The 15365-nt window shown below is 37.5% G+C and overlaps 1 pseudogene; it reads right to left on the bottom strand.

The window, feature by feature from the left end:
• The window catches only part of LOC106983150 (transcription factor BTF3-like), a 37793-nt pseudogene extending 25903 nt beyond the window's left edge, over positions 1–11890 (bottom strand).
• Between the last annotated feature and the right edge of the window lie 3475 nt (positions 11891–15365).

The raw sequence follows: 15365 nt of genomic DNA, 5'->3' as shown, positions 1-15365 counted from the left end.
TCAGCAGAGATCTCGATGCGGGGCTCGAACTCACAAACCGTGAGATCATGATCTGAGCTGAAGTCGGACGCTTAGCAACTGAGCCACCCAGGCGCCCCTCTTTGGTGTTGTATTTAAAAAGTCATTGCCATATTCAAGGTCATCTAAGTTTTCTTCTATGTAACATTCTAGGAGTTTCAGAGTTGTGCATTTTACATTTAGGTCTTTAACTCATTTTGAGTTAATTTTTGTGAAGAATGTAAGGTCTGTGTCTAGGTTTCTTTCTTTCTTTCTTTCTTTCTTTCTTTCTTTCTTTCTTTCTTTCTTTCTTTCTTTCACATTTGGATGTCCATTTGTTCTAGCACCATCTGTGAAAGACAGTCTTTGCTCCATTGTATTGTCTTTGCTCCTTTGTCAGAGATTAGTTGACACTATTTATGAAGGTCTATTTCTGGGATCCCTATTCTATTCCATTAATCTCGTTATTCAACAGTACCACCCTGTTTGATTACTGTAGCTTTATAGCAAGTCTAGGGGCACCTGGGTGGCTCAGTTGGTTAAACGTCGACTTTGGCTCAGGTCATGATCTCATGGTTCGTGAGTCTAAGCGCCACATCAGGCTTTCTGCTGTCAGCACAGAGCCCACTTTGGATCCTTTGTCTGCCTTTCACTCTGCCCCTCCCTTGCTGCCTCTCTCCCTCTCTCTCAAAAATAAGTAAACATTCAAAAAAATTACAGTGAGTCTTGAGTAGTGTACTTTTATTGTGAATTGCATAGAATCAATTTTCCAACTTTGTTTTTCTCTTTCAGTATTGTGTTGGTCCAGTTTTCAAAATGTATGCAATAAAAATGTTAATCAATTATTCAAGATCTTCATTTTCTGGTAACTCTAATATCTGTTTTATTTAAATAATACAAGAATTTTATGAGGTAGATGTTAAAACTTCTCAAATTAAAGACTATGGAATTAACATTCATAATTCATAGGGGTCAAGAATGCAGGAGAGCTGAGATTTCTAACCAAACTAATCTGATCCCGGAGCCCATACTTACAGGTTTCTCTCTTCTTTTTCCCTTCCCTTCCCTTCCCTTCCCTTCCCTTCCCTTCCCTTCCCTTCCCTCCCCTCCCCTCCCCTCCCCTCCCCTCCCCTCCCCTCTCCTCCCCTCCACATTCAGTTATTTATAAGCCAAACATCATTATAGGTCCTGTAAGGGAGCTGTGAAAAAACAAACAAAAAATTCCATTCAGCCTTTCTAGAAGTTATGGTCACGTGTGTTTGGTAGTGGTAGAAAGGTGGCAGTGGTCAGGGGTGTGGCAAGTTTTAAAACGAATAAATCAGAAAACTATATATTAGATGGTGGTAAGTCCCCTGGAGAAAATAAATCAAGCAAACACTGTAAGATATATCTACATAACCTACTGGAAAAGGGATGACAATTGCAGTTTTAGATATGGTCATGAGAGAATATGTCATTTGAGTAAAGACCTAAGGAGGATATGGAGTTGAGGAGTTGAGGAAAGGAGCTGAGGAGTCATAGCTATAACTGAGGGAAAAGTGTTCTAGGCCAAGTAAGATTCAATGAAAATATCCTAAGATAGTAGCACACTTAGATTACTTGAGAAATAGGGGAAAAGGCCAGTGTGGCTGGACCAAAATGAATGAAGGTGACAATAGCTGACATGATATCACAATAATAATAAGGTGATAGACATTGTACAATATTTTTCAGGCTTGGGTCCACAAGATGGTTCTAAATGGATCATTTTTATCTACTAGCAATTGTTCAAGATTCCTATGAGCTTCAGGCCCCATTTCACTACTATTCCTAGTCTCTTTAAAACAGTTTTTTAAAAAGCACATTCTACTTTTCTTACATAACTTTGATAAATCTCACCCTGCTGGGCTTAGCTTTACTTTCTTTGGTTATACTATAGTCTCAAATTATGTAGTATAACTGTGACTGCATTAAAATGTTACTAAGAGTTTGTCAATTTATTGAATGATTAGACTAAAAATTATTGCCAAATCTCAAATATTGACATTTAAACCTAATAGTTCCATTTCTAATATGACTGAGTCATTGGAAAAAACTCTTGTAAGTTTCCCTGTGTAAACAATTATACAGCAGGCTAGTAACAAAATTATTAGGAGTTGATAGGCATATGTAGATTCCCAACTATATAGCTGCTAACTGAACATCTCTATCATAAATGGTAAACAAAAATCCATGAGGACAGGCTTCAATTTCTTTTAAGTTTATTTATTTTGAGAGAGACAGAGGGTGTGAGTGCAGGAGGGGCAGAGAGCCAAGGGGGGAGAGAGAGAGAGAGAGAGAGAGAGAGAGAGAGAGAGAGAGAGAGAGAATCCCAAGCAGGTTCTGCGCTGCCAGTGCAGAGCCCCATGTGGGGCTCAAACTCACAAAACCAAGAGATCATGACCTAAGCTCAAACCAAGAGTCAGACACTTATCTGACAGAGCCACCCAGGCACCCCAACAGGCTTCAGTTTCTAATTAGAATGTGAAAAGTTGCAAGAGATGTCACTCTTGCCTGAACAAAACCATCTGGATGATTTCAGAAATTATAGTTGTTGTTGTTTTGCTTTAACCCATCTGAGAGATGAGGATAAAAGAAATGGTAATGAGTTAAATTCTAAGTAACGAGCACTTCACTGGAGCCCAGGGATGCATGCTTACTTTTGATACCTGGTAGAGGACTAGAAAAAGGAGAAATAGACTCATAGGGTGATGAGAAACTAGCTGAACCTTTAGATATTTTTAGCCTGAAGAGCCCAGTCACAGCCTGAGTCTGCATTTACCTGTTTACTCCTTCCCATGCGTTGTCATATAGATAAGTCAGTATTATGCTGAAGACTGAGAGGGGAAAGAGAAATTTGAGTGATATTTTTCCTAGACATGTGGGCCTTTCTGCAAAAGTAAGGTAGGACCCTCCAAATGCTGAGACAGGAGAGGAGAGATGAATGAAGTTCAAGGCACTGCAAGCCTGCAGAGAGTTAAGACCAGCTATCTTTCAAAGGCTCAGAAGCTGGGGCAAGCCTGGGGAGCAAAAAATCCTCATGGCCCTCCAAGAAAAGGTAACAGCTAGGCCTCAGAGAAATTTGAAAAGCTGGTCAGTAGGCTGTAAAACAAAAGAGATTTCTTGAATCTCATTACATAGATTACAATTTCTGCTCATGGCAAAGTCTCCTGCTTTCTTCCAATTGTCTTAAGTCAGTAGTGGTCTGAATTAAATAAAATTGCAACAAAGCCCAGACTGAACTCAACTCAGGTTGTATGGACTCAGCATCCTAAATCTAGTGGCCTTTTTCTGGAGGTAAATATGAAAGACTTGAGTCTTTCTTGCTCGTCTTGTGTGCTAAATGTTGAAAAGTTATAAGCTACCTGGGCATTTGGGATTTTGTGAGGGTAAGTCTATCGTTTCGGGGCATTTGCATATTGGACTACCTCATTATTTGACATTTAAGTACAGGGTGAAAGAGAGGGGTATAAGGTTGAGAGGCTCAGGGAGGAATGGCTTTGTCTGAGGGAAAAAAAGTTTGGGTTTGATTGGAATCCTGTACCAATTAGCTACTCCTCGCAGTGAACGACACAAAAACTGACTAGCTTAAAAAACAACTCTCGTAGCTCAGTTCACACATCTAAATCTATGGGTTGGCTCAGTTCAGTGGTTCTTCTAAACTCTCTGGGACTGCTCATCCATCTGGGGTCAGTGGCAGGTTTAGCAAAGAGGCTTCTGTTGTTGAGAGTTGACTGGATTTTGCTTGGAACGATAGATAGGCTGGGGAGCAGAGGATGGTTTACAGGGCTCTCTTCTCATCCATCAGGCTTGCATATATATCTCTTATGGGACTGGGCAGGGCTCTGAGAAAGCCAAGAACTACAATGCTGCCTGAGGCTAGAAGATGCCAGTTCCACTCTTCTATTGGCTAAAACAAATCACAAGACAAGGCTAGATTAAATGGTTAGGGAAATGGATTATAGCTCTTTTTGGGAATTACTGCAAAACAACATTGCTGTGAGCTATGGGAATGATTTGGTGGCAGGAGATCTGTTATATTTTAAAAATTCAGGGAAAAGAAAAAGAGGTCCTGAACTAAGAAAGTAACACTATTAAGTGAAAAAGAGGATGCCTTCTCTTTATATGTGGGATACATAGGGAGTACACATGCCTGCAATACATTTTCTCTTTAATCTCTTCCATGTTTGTTCCTTTTTTAAGTTATGAGTATCATCCAACGCATGGCTGCTACTAATACATAAGGTTTAGAGGTACATGTATTTTCTAAGGACCGCTGCACATTCTGTAGAGAGAATTTGGAGTTAGAGATCATTATGATTTTTCTCAGAACTCCATGCTGTTATCGCATAGTAAAAAACACAGCTTCTGAATACTCTGTGTTCAAGTGTAATCTATGATCCTGTATTATTTTGATATTATATAGCGCAGAAAAGTAAAGTGCATTGTCCGAAAAGTATCCTATAATACTGTAGGATATTATTTGGTTACATTTGAAGCCAAAATTTTCTTTATATATGTATTAGAGATGATAAGTTGATATTTTAAGCTTTTTATTATTTTTATGCATGAATTTCTATATTTTTACAGTCACCATTGGGTGAAGTGTAAACTTTTAGAAATTTGACTTTATATAAGAAAGTCAAGAAGTAACATGTGAACTCTGGAATCTGATTTTATTGATGATACAGCAAAAAAGAAAAGCAAATGTTAGAACACAAGACATAGCAGTGCTAACACTGCCCAAATGTGATGAAGTAAAGAAACTGCCACGGGAATGTCTCTCAAAAACCATGTGACAAATGAAATTCTTTGTCATTGATACATGAATAAGGAAATTCTTGTTCTGTAAAAGCAAAATCCTGTACTTCTTCCTCTCTTAGTAGGCAACCTTAAGAAATAGTGCATTTTCAAAATATTCAGTACTGAATGTTGAATCTTGAACTAAGCATGTAATTTCATACCACTTTAAATTAAGGTTCTGTCATTTTAACATGACTATGATATTTAATGACCCTATGTCATTTCTTTTTTTTATTTAAAAAATTTTGTTTTATTTTATTTATTTTTGATAGAGACAGAGCACAAGTGGGGGAAGGGCAGAGAGAGAAGGAGACACAGAATCCGAAGCAGGCTCCGAACTGTCATCACAGAGCCCAACAAGGGGCTTGAACTCACAAATTGCGAGTTCATGACCTGAGCCGAAGTCAGACGCTCAACCGGCTGAGCCACCCAGTTGCCCTGACCCTATGTCATTTCTATTGTTCCTTTTTTAAAACAAATATCCAGTAAAATTAACATACAGTGTTATATTCATTTCAGATGTACAATATACTGATTGAACAATTCTATGTATTCCTCAGTGCTCATCGCTATAAGTGTGCTCTTAATCCCCTTCACCTATTTCACCCATCTCCCCACCCACCACCCATCTGGTAACCATCTGTTTGTTCTCTGTAATTAAGAGTCTATTTTTTGATTTGTCTCTTTTTTTCTTTGTTCATTTGTTTTGTCTGTTAAATTCCACACGAGTAAAATCATATGGTATTTGTCTTTTCTGACTTATTTCACTTAATATTGTACTCTCTAGACCCATCCACATTGTTGCAAATGGCAAGATTTCATTCTTTTTTATGGTTGGATAATATAATATTCCATTGTGTGTGGGGGTGGGTGGGTGTGTGTGTGTGTTGCATACAACATCTTCTTTATACTTTCATCTATTGATGGACACTTAAGTTGCTTCCATAATTTGGCTATTGTAAACAATGCTGCAATAAATATAGGGGTGCATATATATTTTCAGGTTAGTGTTTTGTATTCTTTGGGTAAATACCCAGTAGTGGAATTACTGGATTATATGATAATTCTATTGTATTTTTTGAGGAACCTCCCTACTGGTTTCCACAGTGGCTATACCAATTTACATTCCCACAAATAGTGCATTAGGGTTCCTTTTTCTCCACAGTCTTGCCAACAGTTGTTGTTTCTTGTGTTTATTTTGGCCATACAGACAGGTGTAAGGTGATATCTCCTTGTGGTTTTGATTTGCATTTCAAAATGCAAATGATGATGATGGTGATTTGAGCATCTTTTCATGTGTCTGTTGGCCATCTCCATATCTTCTTTGGAGAAATGTCTGTTCCTGTCTTCCCATTTTTTAATTGGATTACTTGATATTTGATATTTAAAATGTTCTTTATATACTTTAGATACTAACCCTTTATTGGATGTGTAATTTGCAGATATCTTCTCCCATTCAGTACATTGTCAAGTTTATTTGGTTGTTCACCTTGCCGTGCGGAAGCTTTTCATTTTGACGTAGTCTCTCAATAGTTACTTTTGCTTCGGTTTCCCTTGCCTCAGGAGACATACCTAGAAACATGCTGTGAAAGCTCATGTCAGAGAAATTGTTTGCCTGTGCTCCCTTCTAGGATTTTTATTATTTCAGATCTCACATTTAGGTCTTAATCATCTTGAGTGTACTTTTATGTATGGTATAAGAAAGTGGTCCAGTATCATTCTTTTGCATGTAGCTGTCCAGTTTTCCTAACACCATTTGTTGAAGAGACATTGCATAGTCTTTCCTCCTTTGTCAAAGATTAATTTACAATATAATCATGGGTTTATTTCTGGGTTCTTTGTTCTGTTCTACTGATCTATGTGTTGGTTTTTGTACCAGTACCAAACTGTTTTGATTACCCAAGCTGTGTAGTGTATCTTGATATATGGGATTGTGATACCTCCAGTTTTGTTCTTTTTTGAGAATGCTTTGGTTATTTGGGGTCTTTTGTGGTTCCATACAGATTTTAGGATTCTTCTTTTTTTTTTATTAATAAAAAAAAATTTCTTAACATTTATTCATTATGTGAGAGACAAGAGTGCGACCGGGGAAGGGGCAGAGAGAGAGAGAGAGAGAGGACACAGAATCTGAAGGAGGCTCCAGGCTCTGAACTAATGGCACAGGGCCCTACGCGGGGCTCGAACTCAGAAACCGTGAGATCATGACCTGAGCCGAAGTCGGACGATTAACAAACTGAGCCACCGAGGCACCCCTAGGTTTTAGGATTCTTTGTTCTGGTTCTGTAAAAAATGCTATTGGGGGTGCCTGGGTGGCTCAGTTGGTTGGGTGTCCAACCTCAGCTCAGGTCATGATCTCACGATCTGTGAGTTCGGGCCCCTCATCAGGTCTGTGCTGACAGCTTGGAGCTGGAGCCTGCTTCAGATTCTGTCTGTCTGTCTCTCTCTCTCTCTATGCCCCTTCCCTGCTCATGCTCTGTCTCTCTGTCTCAAAAATAAATAAAAACATTTTTAAAAAAATTAAAAAATGCTATTGGCATTTGATAGATTAATCTGTATTTAAATCTGTACATTGCTTTGTGTAGTATGGACATTTAAAAATACTTGTTCTTACAGTCATAAGCATGCATATCTTTCCATTTCTTTGTGTTGTCTTTAACTTTTTTAAAGTTTTCAGAGTATAGGTCTTTCACCTCCTTAGCTCAGTTCATTCCTCAGTATTTTATTTTTTTTGGTACAATTATAAATGAAATTTCTCTTTCTGCAACTCCACTATTAGTGTATAGAAATATAACAGATTTTTATCTAATGATTTTGTACCTAGTGACCTTACTGAATTCATTTATCACTTCTGGTAGTTTTTTGTTTTTTTTTTTTTTCAGGCTTTAGAATCTTTAGTCTTTTTAGTCTTTAGAATTTTTGTATATGCTATCATGTCATCTGTGAATAGTGAAAGTCTCATTCTCCTTACCAATTTGGATGCCTTTATTTCTTATCTGAGTGCTGCAACTAGGACTTCTAGTACTATGTTGAATAAAAGTGGAAAGTGAACATCCATGTTTGGTTCCTAATCTTAGGGGAGAAGCTCTCAGTTTTTCATTCCTGAGAATGATGTTTGTGGTGTGTTTTTCCTATAAGGCCTTTAGTATGTTGAGGTGTGTTCCCTCCAGGCCTATTTTATTTACAGTTTTAATCATGAATAGATGTACCTTGTCAAATGTTTTTTTTCTGCATCTCTTGAAATTATCATGTGGTTTTTATTCATTCTCTTATTGACGTGATGTATCATGTTGATTAATTTGCAAATATTAAACTATCCTTGGATCCCAGGAATAAATCCCACCTGATTGTGTTGAATGATTAGTTTAATGTACTTTGAGGTTAGGATTTGCTAATATTCTGTTAAGGATTTTTGTATCTATATTTATCAGAGATATTGGCCTATAGTTCCCCTCCTCTTTTTTTTTTTTTTTTTTCCCTAGTGTCTTTATCTAGTTTTGGTATCATAGTAATGCTGGACTCATAGAATGAATTTGGAAGCTTTCCATCCACTTCTAGTTTCTGGAATAGTTTGAAAAGAATAGATATTAACTCTTCTTTAAATATTAGGTAAAATTCGCTGGTGAAGCTGTGTGGTCCCAGACTTTGTTGGGAGTTTTTTGAATACTAATTCAATTAAATTATTGGTAATCAATCTATTCAATATTTCTGTTTCTTCATGCTTCAGTTTTGGTAGATTATATGTTTCTAGAAATTTATACATTTCTTCTAGATTGTCCAATTTGTTGACATGTAATTTTTCATGATATTCTTTTATAACTCTATGTGTTTCTGTGGTGTTGATTATTTTTTCTCTTTCATTTCTGATTTTGTTTGAGTCTTCTCTCTGTTTTGTTTGTTTGTGTTTTGTTTTCTTCTGGCTAAATGTTTATCAGTTATGTTGATCTTTTCAAAGAACCAGTTCCTGGCTTTATTGATCTGTGTATGTATGTATGTATGTATGTATATATGTATTACTCTTATTATTTCTATTTTGTTTATTTCTACTCTCATCTTTATTATTTCTTTCCTTCTACTGGTTTGGGGCTTTGTTTGTTCTTTTTCTAGCTCCTGTAGGTGTAAGGGTAGGTTGAGATTTTTTTTTTTTTTCTTATTGAGGTTGGCCTGCATTGCTATAAACTTCCCTCTTAGAACAGCTTTTGCTGCATCTCCAACATTTTGAACTGCTGTTTTCATTTTCATTTGTCTCCATATATTTTTTTATTTCCTTTTTGATTTATTGGTTGACCCCTTCATTGCTTAGTAGCATGTTATTTAACTGTCATGTATTTGTGTTCTTTCTGGACTTTTTCTTGTGGTTGATTTTTGGTTTCTTAGCATGAGGGTCAGAAAAAATGAATAGTATAGCTTGAATCCTTTTGAATTTGTTGAGACTTGTTTGGTAGTCTCACAATTTATTTTGGAGAATATTCCATATGCACATGAAATATATGTGTATTCTGTTTTAGGATGATATGTTCTTTTTTTAATGTTTATTTTTGGAGGGGGAGAAGGAGAGAGGGAGAGAGGGAGGGAGGGAGGGAGAGAGAGAGAGAGAATGAGAGAATGAGAATGAGTTGGGAGAGGCAGAAACAAAGGGACACACAGAAACGGAAGCAGGCTCCAGGCTCTGAGCTATAAGCACAGAGTCAGATGCAGTGTTCAAACTCACAAGCTGTGAGATCATGACATGAGCTGAAGCTGTGAATGCTCAACCAACTGAGCCACCCAAGTGCCCCAGGATGGTATGTTGTGAATATATCTGTTAGGTTTATCTGGCCCAATGTGTCATTCAGTGACATTGTTTCCTTGTTGATTTTCTGTTTGGATGATTTATTATCCGCATATGATGGAGATGGTATGTGCATTACTGTCAGTAACTTCCTTTATTTTTGTTATTAGTTGCTTTGTGTATTTGGGTGCTCATATGTTGAGTGCATAAATATTTATAGTTATATCTACTTGTTAGGTTGTTCCCTTTATGATGATGTAGTGTTCTCGCTCGTCTCTTGTTAAAGTCTTTGTTTTAAAATCTATTTTGTATGACATAAATATTGCCACCTCCGCTTTCTTTTTATTTCTATTTTCATGGTAAATGCTTTTCCATCACTTCACTTTGAATCTGCATGTGTTTTTAGGTCTGAAATGAGTCTCTTTTAGGCAACATATAGATGGGTCTTGTTTTTTTATTCACTCCATCGCCCTATCTTTTGATTGAAGTGCTTAGTTCATTTACTTTCAAAGTAAGTATCTATAGGCATTTACTTATTGTCATGTGTTACTTGTTTTATAGTTCTTGTAGTTCTTCTCTGTTCCTTTCTTCACATGATCTTTACTCATGGTTTGCTGGCTTTCTTTGGTGATATACTTGGATTCTTTTCTCCTTATTTTTTGTAGATCTATTACCAGTTTTTGGTTTGTGGTTACCATTAAAATTATATATATCATCTTATGCATATGGCAGTCTATATTAAGTTGATGGTCACTTGAATCTGAATCCATTCTAAAAGCATTAGATTTTTATTCCTCTCCCCTCCATATTTTAGGTGTATGGTGTTATATTTTACATTATTTCATTTTGTGAATCCCTTGACATATTTTTATAGATATAATTTTATTATTTATTTATTTATTTGCTTTCTGTTTCTCCTGCTCCAGCTTCTGGTCTTTGCTTTCCACTCACAGAGTCCCCTTTAACATTTCCTGTAAGGCTGGATTGTGGTGATAAATTCTTTTAACTTTCGTTTGTCTGTGAAACTCTTTATCTCTCCTATTCTGAATGGTAGCCTTGCTGGATAGAGTATTCTTGGCTACAAGTTAATTTTGTTTTGTTTTGTTTTCAACACTTTGAGTATATCATGCCACTCCCTTCTGGCCTGCAGTGTTGCTGCTGAAAAATCAGTTGACAGCTTTATGAGGTTTCCCTATATGTAGCTGTCTTCTTTTCCCTTCCTACTTTAAAATTTTTCTCCTTGTCACTTTTTTTTTTCATTTTAATTACTATGTGTCTTGGTGTGGACCTCCTTGTTTGATTTTGTTGGGTGCTCTTTGTGCTTCCACAGAGATTGTGGATCCACAGATTTGGATTTCTGTTTTCTTCCCCAGATTCAGGATTTTTTCAGCTATTATTTCTTTAAAAATTTTTTTCCCACTGCCTTTTCTCTCTTTTCTTCTTCTGGGCTCCCTGTAATGTGAAAGTTGTTACATTTCACATTTTACATAATAGTACATATCACTGAGTTCCCTTCATCTATTTTTGGTTTTTTACTCTTTTTTTTCTGTCCTGTTCTGCTTGATTGCTTTCCATTGCTCTGTCCTTCAGGTTGCTGATCTGTTCTGCATCCTCTAGTCCCCTACTTATTCCATGTCATATATTTTTAATTTCAATTACTGAGTTCTTCATCTCTGTTTGGTTCTTTGTTATGTTTTCTGTCTCTTTATTGAGGGTCTTAGTGAAGTCATCCAGTAACTGTACTTTTCTTAAGTCCAGTGAGTATCTTAATGACCATTGCTTTAAATTCTTTATCAGTCATATTATGCGGTTACATTTAGTTATCTAGTTGTGAGTTTGTCCTATTCTTTCATTTGGGACATATTCCTCTGTCTCCTCATTTTGTCTATCTATCTGTGTCTGTTCCTATGTGTTAGAAAAGACAGGTACATCTCTTGTACTTAAAAGTAATCACCTTATGAAGAAGAGGTCTTGTAATGACCTGCTATGTGAGGTCCCCTGTTCACCAGAACTTGGCAGTTCAAGGGTGCTTCCTATGCATGATTCAGGTACCCTGCTGTTGTGGGTGAGTTGCTTTTCCCTTCAGTCCATTCATCTAAAATGGCTCTCTTTGCCTTTTATGGACAGTGGCCCCTGTGGTATTAGTGGGCCAGTCTGGGGACACCTTGGGCTTGAGTTGAGTCAGACTAGGCATTTGCCACAGTTACAATAGCACCAAACTACAGGGTGTTTTACCTGTGTTGTTCCCTGAGAAGCTATTGTTGGTGGGTAGAGTCTGCGTTCAGACCACTTGTCTGCCTCCATCCCAGCACTGGGACCAATGTCTGACTGTATGTGTGCTTATCTTTCTCTGGACCAGGATTTATATTGGAATGGTGCTGGTTCCTGTTGGGGCTGCTTGCACACTGCCAGATTTGTGGTACTGCTTTGCATAGACTCCTACCAAGGGCAGGTTGGAGGGTGGGAGTCCACAGGAGAACGCAGGGGGCAGGGTGCATGGTGCCAGTAAAGCCTGTGCTGATATGCTGTGGGAGAGGATCTGAAGCAGTCTAGGAAAACTGAGACCTGCTGTATTGGAGGGGTTAGAGCCACAGAATTGTGTGGGGCAGGGCACACTGCTCACAAGCTAGACACAGAGTGTTGGTGTTTTGCTGGTTCCTGTAGGTGTCTGTCCCTGTGTTTAGGCTGGAGGGTTGGGGGAGGGAAATGGTGCCTGCCAGCTCCTTTGTTCCTGGAGAAGTTTCCTAAATATCCCTCCCCTTCCAGTACATGCTCTGAGATTAGTCAATAAGTCTCCTTCCTGTATACCCTAGGGTGTTTTTCAAATTCTTTCTTCTGTATCTCCTTGGGGCTTTGTTATGCTGTAGCTTTAAAGGCTGAGACTCAGTTTCCTATCACCTTTTGGCTCTGCCAGGACTGAGCCTGCTGATTTTTAAAGTTCAGGTGCCAAATCCCACAGAATAGAAGAATTCGCAAAGCCAAGTCTCTCTGATTTTCAAAGCCAAATGTTATGGGGATTCATGTCCCTAGTGCAAGGTCTCCACCTTGGGTGCCTCACATGAGGTCTGCTCCTTTCCTCTTGCTGTGTCTATGGTGTCTCTCCATCCCTTGTACAGTCCCATTGGTCCATTTAGTTCTGACTGTGTCTGCCCTTCCTACCCTCCTCTATGTGGCCTCTTCTCTGCATTTAGCTTGCAGTTTGTTCTGCCAGTCTTGTGTCACATTTCTGATGTGAGTGTTACCTGGTTGTATTTGTGTGACAGGGTGAGCCCAGGATCTTCCTACTCCACCATCCTCTCCCTCTATTGCTCCTTTTTCTTAAAGATTATTTATAATAAAATCATTTCACTTAATTGAATAAAATATTGTTTAAAAATACAGCCTCCACATTTAAATGGGAGATTGGCATTGCTATGGACTGAATGTTGGTGTTCCTTAAAATTCCTGTGTTGACACCCTGATCTCCAAGGTGATAGTATTCAGAGATGAGGCCTGGGAAGTAATTAAGTCATAACAGGAGCCGTTAGGAGTGGGATTAGTGCCCTTGTATGAAGAGGCATGAGAGAGATGATCTCTGGCTCTGTGCCATGTGAGGATACAGGAAGAATGTGATTATCTTCAAACTAGTAAGGGGGTTCCTTACCACTGGCACAAATCTGCTGGCACAAAGCATTCTCCAGAACTGTGAAAAACAAATATTTGATGATTAAGCCATTCACCCAGTCTATGGTATTTTGTTATAGCAGCCTGTACTGACTAAGACAGACCTGTAATTACAAGTGCATCTCAAAGGATTTACCTCTCATTCCTTTTTCTGAATAGTGCCTCCTTTGATAGAAGATTCATTAATTTCATGTCACTTGGAATGAATAGGTGATTAAAAAGGGCTAGTAGCAAGTAGAAATATTTTTCTACTTTGTTTTCATTTTTGCAAAATTGTAACAAGCGTAGGCTGAGATCGATAAGAACTGCCCACTGCTAAGGTCAGTGTGCCCTAATTAGTTTTGCTACATTGCCACTCTAATTTTATTTGACATGACATTGAGAAGAGGCTCAGAAGGCAGTCAGCATCTAACAACCATGATGAGCTTTAGTTACACCTACTGACAGGGTAATTAGCAACTAGATATGCCACTTGAAATGAAAGGAAAGAAAAACTGTGATGCCCAGTCCCTTTATAAAAATATCAATGACGATTCTCTTCCTACTAAAAATTTCTAATTCATGAAAACCTTTCAGTCATTGTCATTGTCATCGTCATCACCAATCTTGTGCCTTACTGGTTATATAGGCCCTGGGTTGACTGCAACTTGAGGTGATGATATGATCTGGTAATTTATCAAGTTCTGTGGTATTAAACTCCTTTCTGATTCTGTATCACCAAAATCCATCTTATTTGGGGAATTGGAGAAAGCTTTCCGCATGATAAAGTGAAATTTAACATCTCTTTAGTTACCATATTTTTGTCCAAGGGTCGGGTTAGAGAAATATTCTGGAAAATTGAATTTTCATTAAGCATATGCTGAAAGATTTTAGTCACATCTATTTCTCAAAGCTGAAGTGAAGACCAACTATTTTAATTTCTTGAGTGTCTATTTTGCCTTGAAGATATCAGAAAGATTTTACCTTAATTTCAGCGTTTGTTCTGATTCTCACTGATTAATTTACTTCATTAGGTTGACCTATTGAAGTTTATGATTCATAATATTTTAATTTCTTAAGTGTCTACTTTTAAGGATGTGAGAACAGGATTTATTAAAATTCTGAAAAGTTTTCTAACTTTTTCACAAACTCTTCTATTACGGAATTTAAAATATTGAGTGATTCATCTGTTGAAGTTTAATGATTTCTCTTGATTCATTGCTCAGAATATCAAAAAAGTCTTTTCACCATTGTTTATGGTAATCCTTACACTTGACATCAGTCTCATTTCTGGCCTCTTTTTCTCTGCATAGGAATAACAGAATATCACACTTACGGGTTTTCCTCAAGGCATCCATGTTTTCATGGATGAAACTATAGAGTTGAAATCTTCCCTTTGAATATGTCAAATACCTGCTGACTTATAATCATGGGAAATAAAATAATCATTATTTAATAGGCCCATTTATATTAATACATGGAAATATAATAACACTTTGCCTGGCTCCATTAAACATGGTCACTTTGTGATGCTCTAAACCTGACTTCTTCCATGTGCTGAAAATACATAGATGGTCGGAGCCACTGATTGATTGCCATCCTCCTAAAATTAATAATTAATAATAATTAACCAGTGGCTAAACATCTATTTCCTTTTTAAAATACTCTAGGATGCTTCCGTTTTAGTCTCTGACAACAACTGGGAAAAGTTGAAACACCACCTCTTGATAGTTTCTGAAATATCTACACAAGTGTATTTGATTATTTTATCTTCCCTCAGACCATTGCTCCTTTGGGGAGGAAACCATTTTATACAAAGCAAAAATAATAGAAATTAGCATGTTATTTTTTAATCACTAATATTTATTGAGATACACTTTATGTATTATTAAATATACCAGGTTTTCAAATTTTTAATCACCCCAAATATTCCCTCACAGTTTTGTGGTGAATTCTCCCAATGCTAACAGATCCTCTTTCTGTCACTTGGGTTAGTATCACCTGTTCTTGACTTTTATATAAAGAAATACATTCATGGGGCTCCTGGGTGGCTTAGTGAGTTAATTGTTGACTTGATTTCTGCTCAGGTCATGATCTCATGGTCATGAGATCTAGACTCGCATTGGGCTCCATGCAG

This window comes from Acinonyx jubatus, chromosome D4 (genome assembly GCF_027475565.1).
Source record: "Acinonyx jubatus isolate Ajub_Pintada_27869175 chromosome D4, VMU_Ajub_asm_v1.0, whole genome shotgun sequence".
NCBI lineage: Eukaryota > Metazoa > Chordata > Mammalia > Carnivora > Felidae > Acinonyx > Acinonyx jubatus.
Note: the sequence above shows the minus strand (reverse complement) of the source record. Positions and strands in the feature narration are given on the sequence as shown.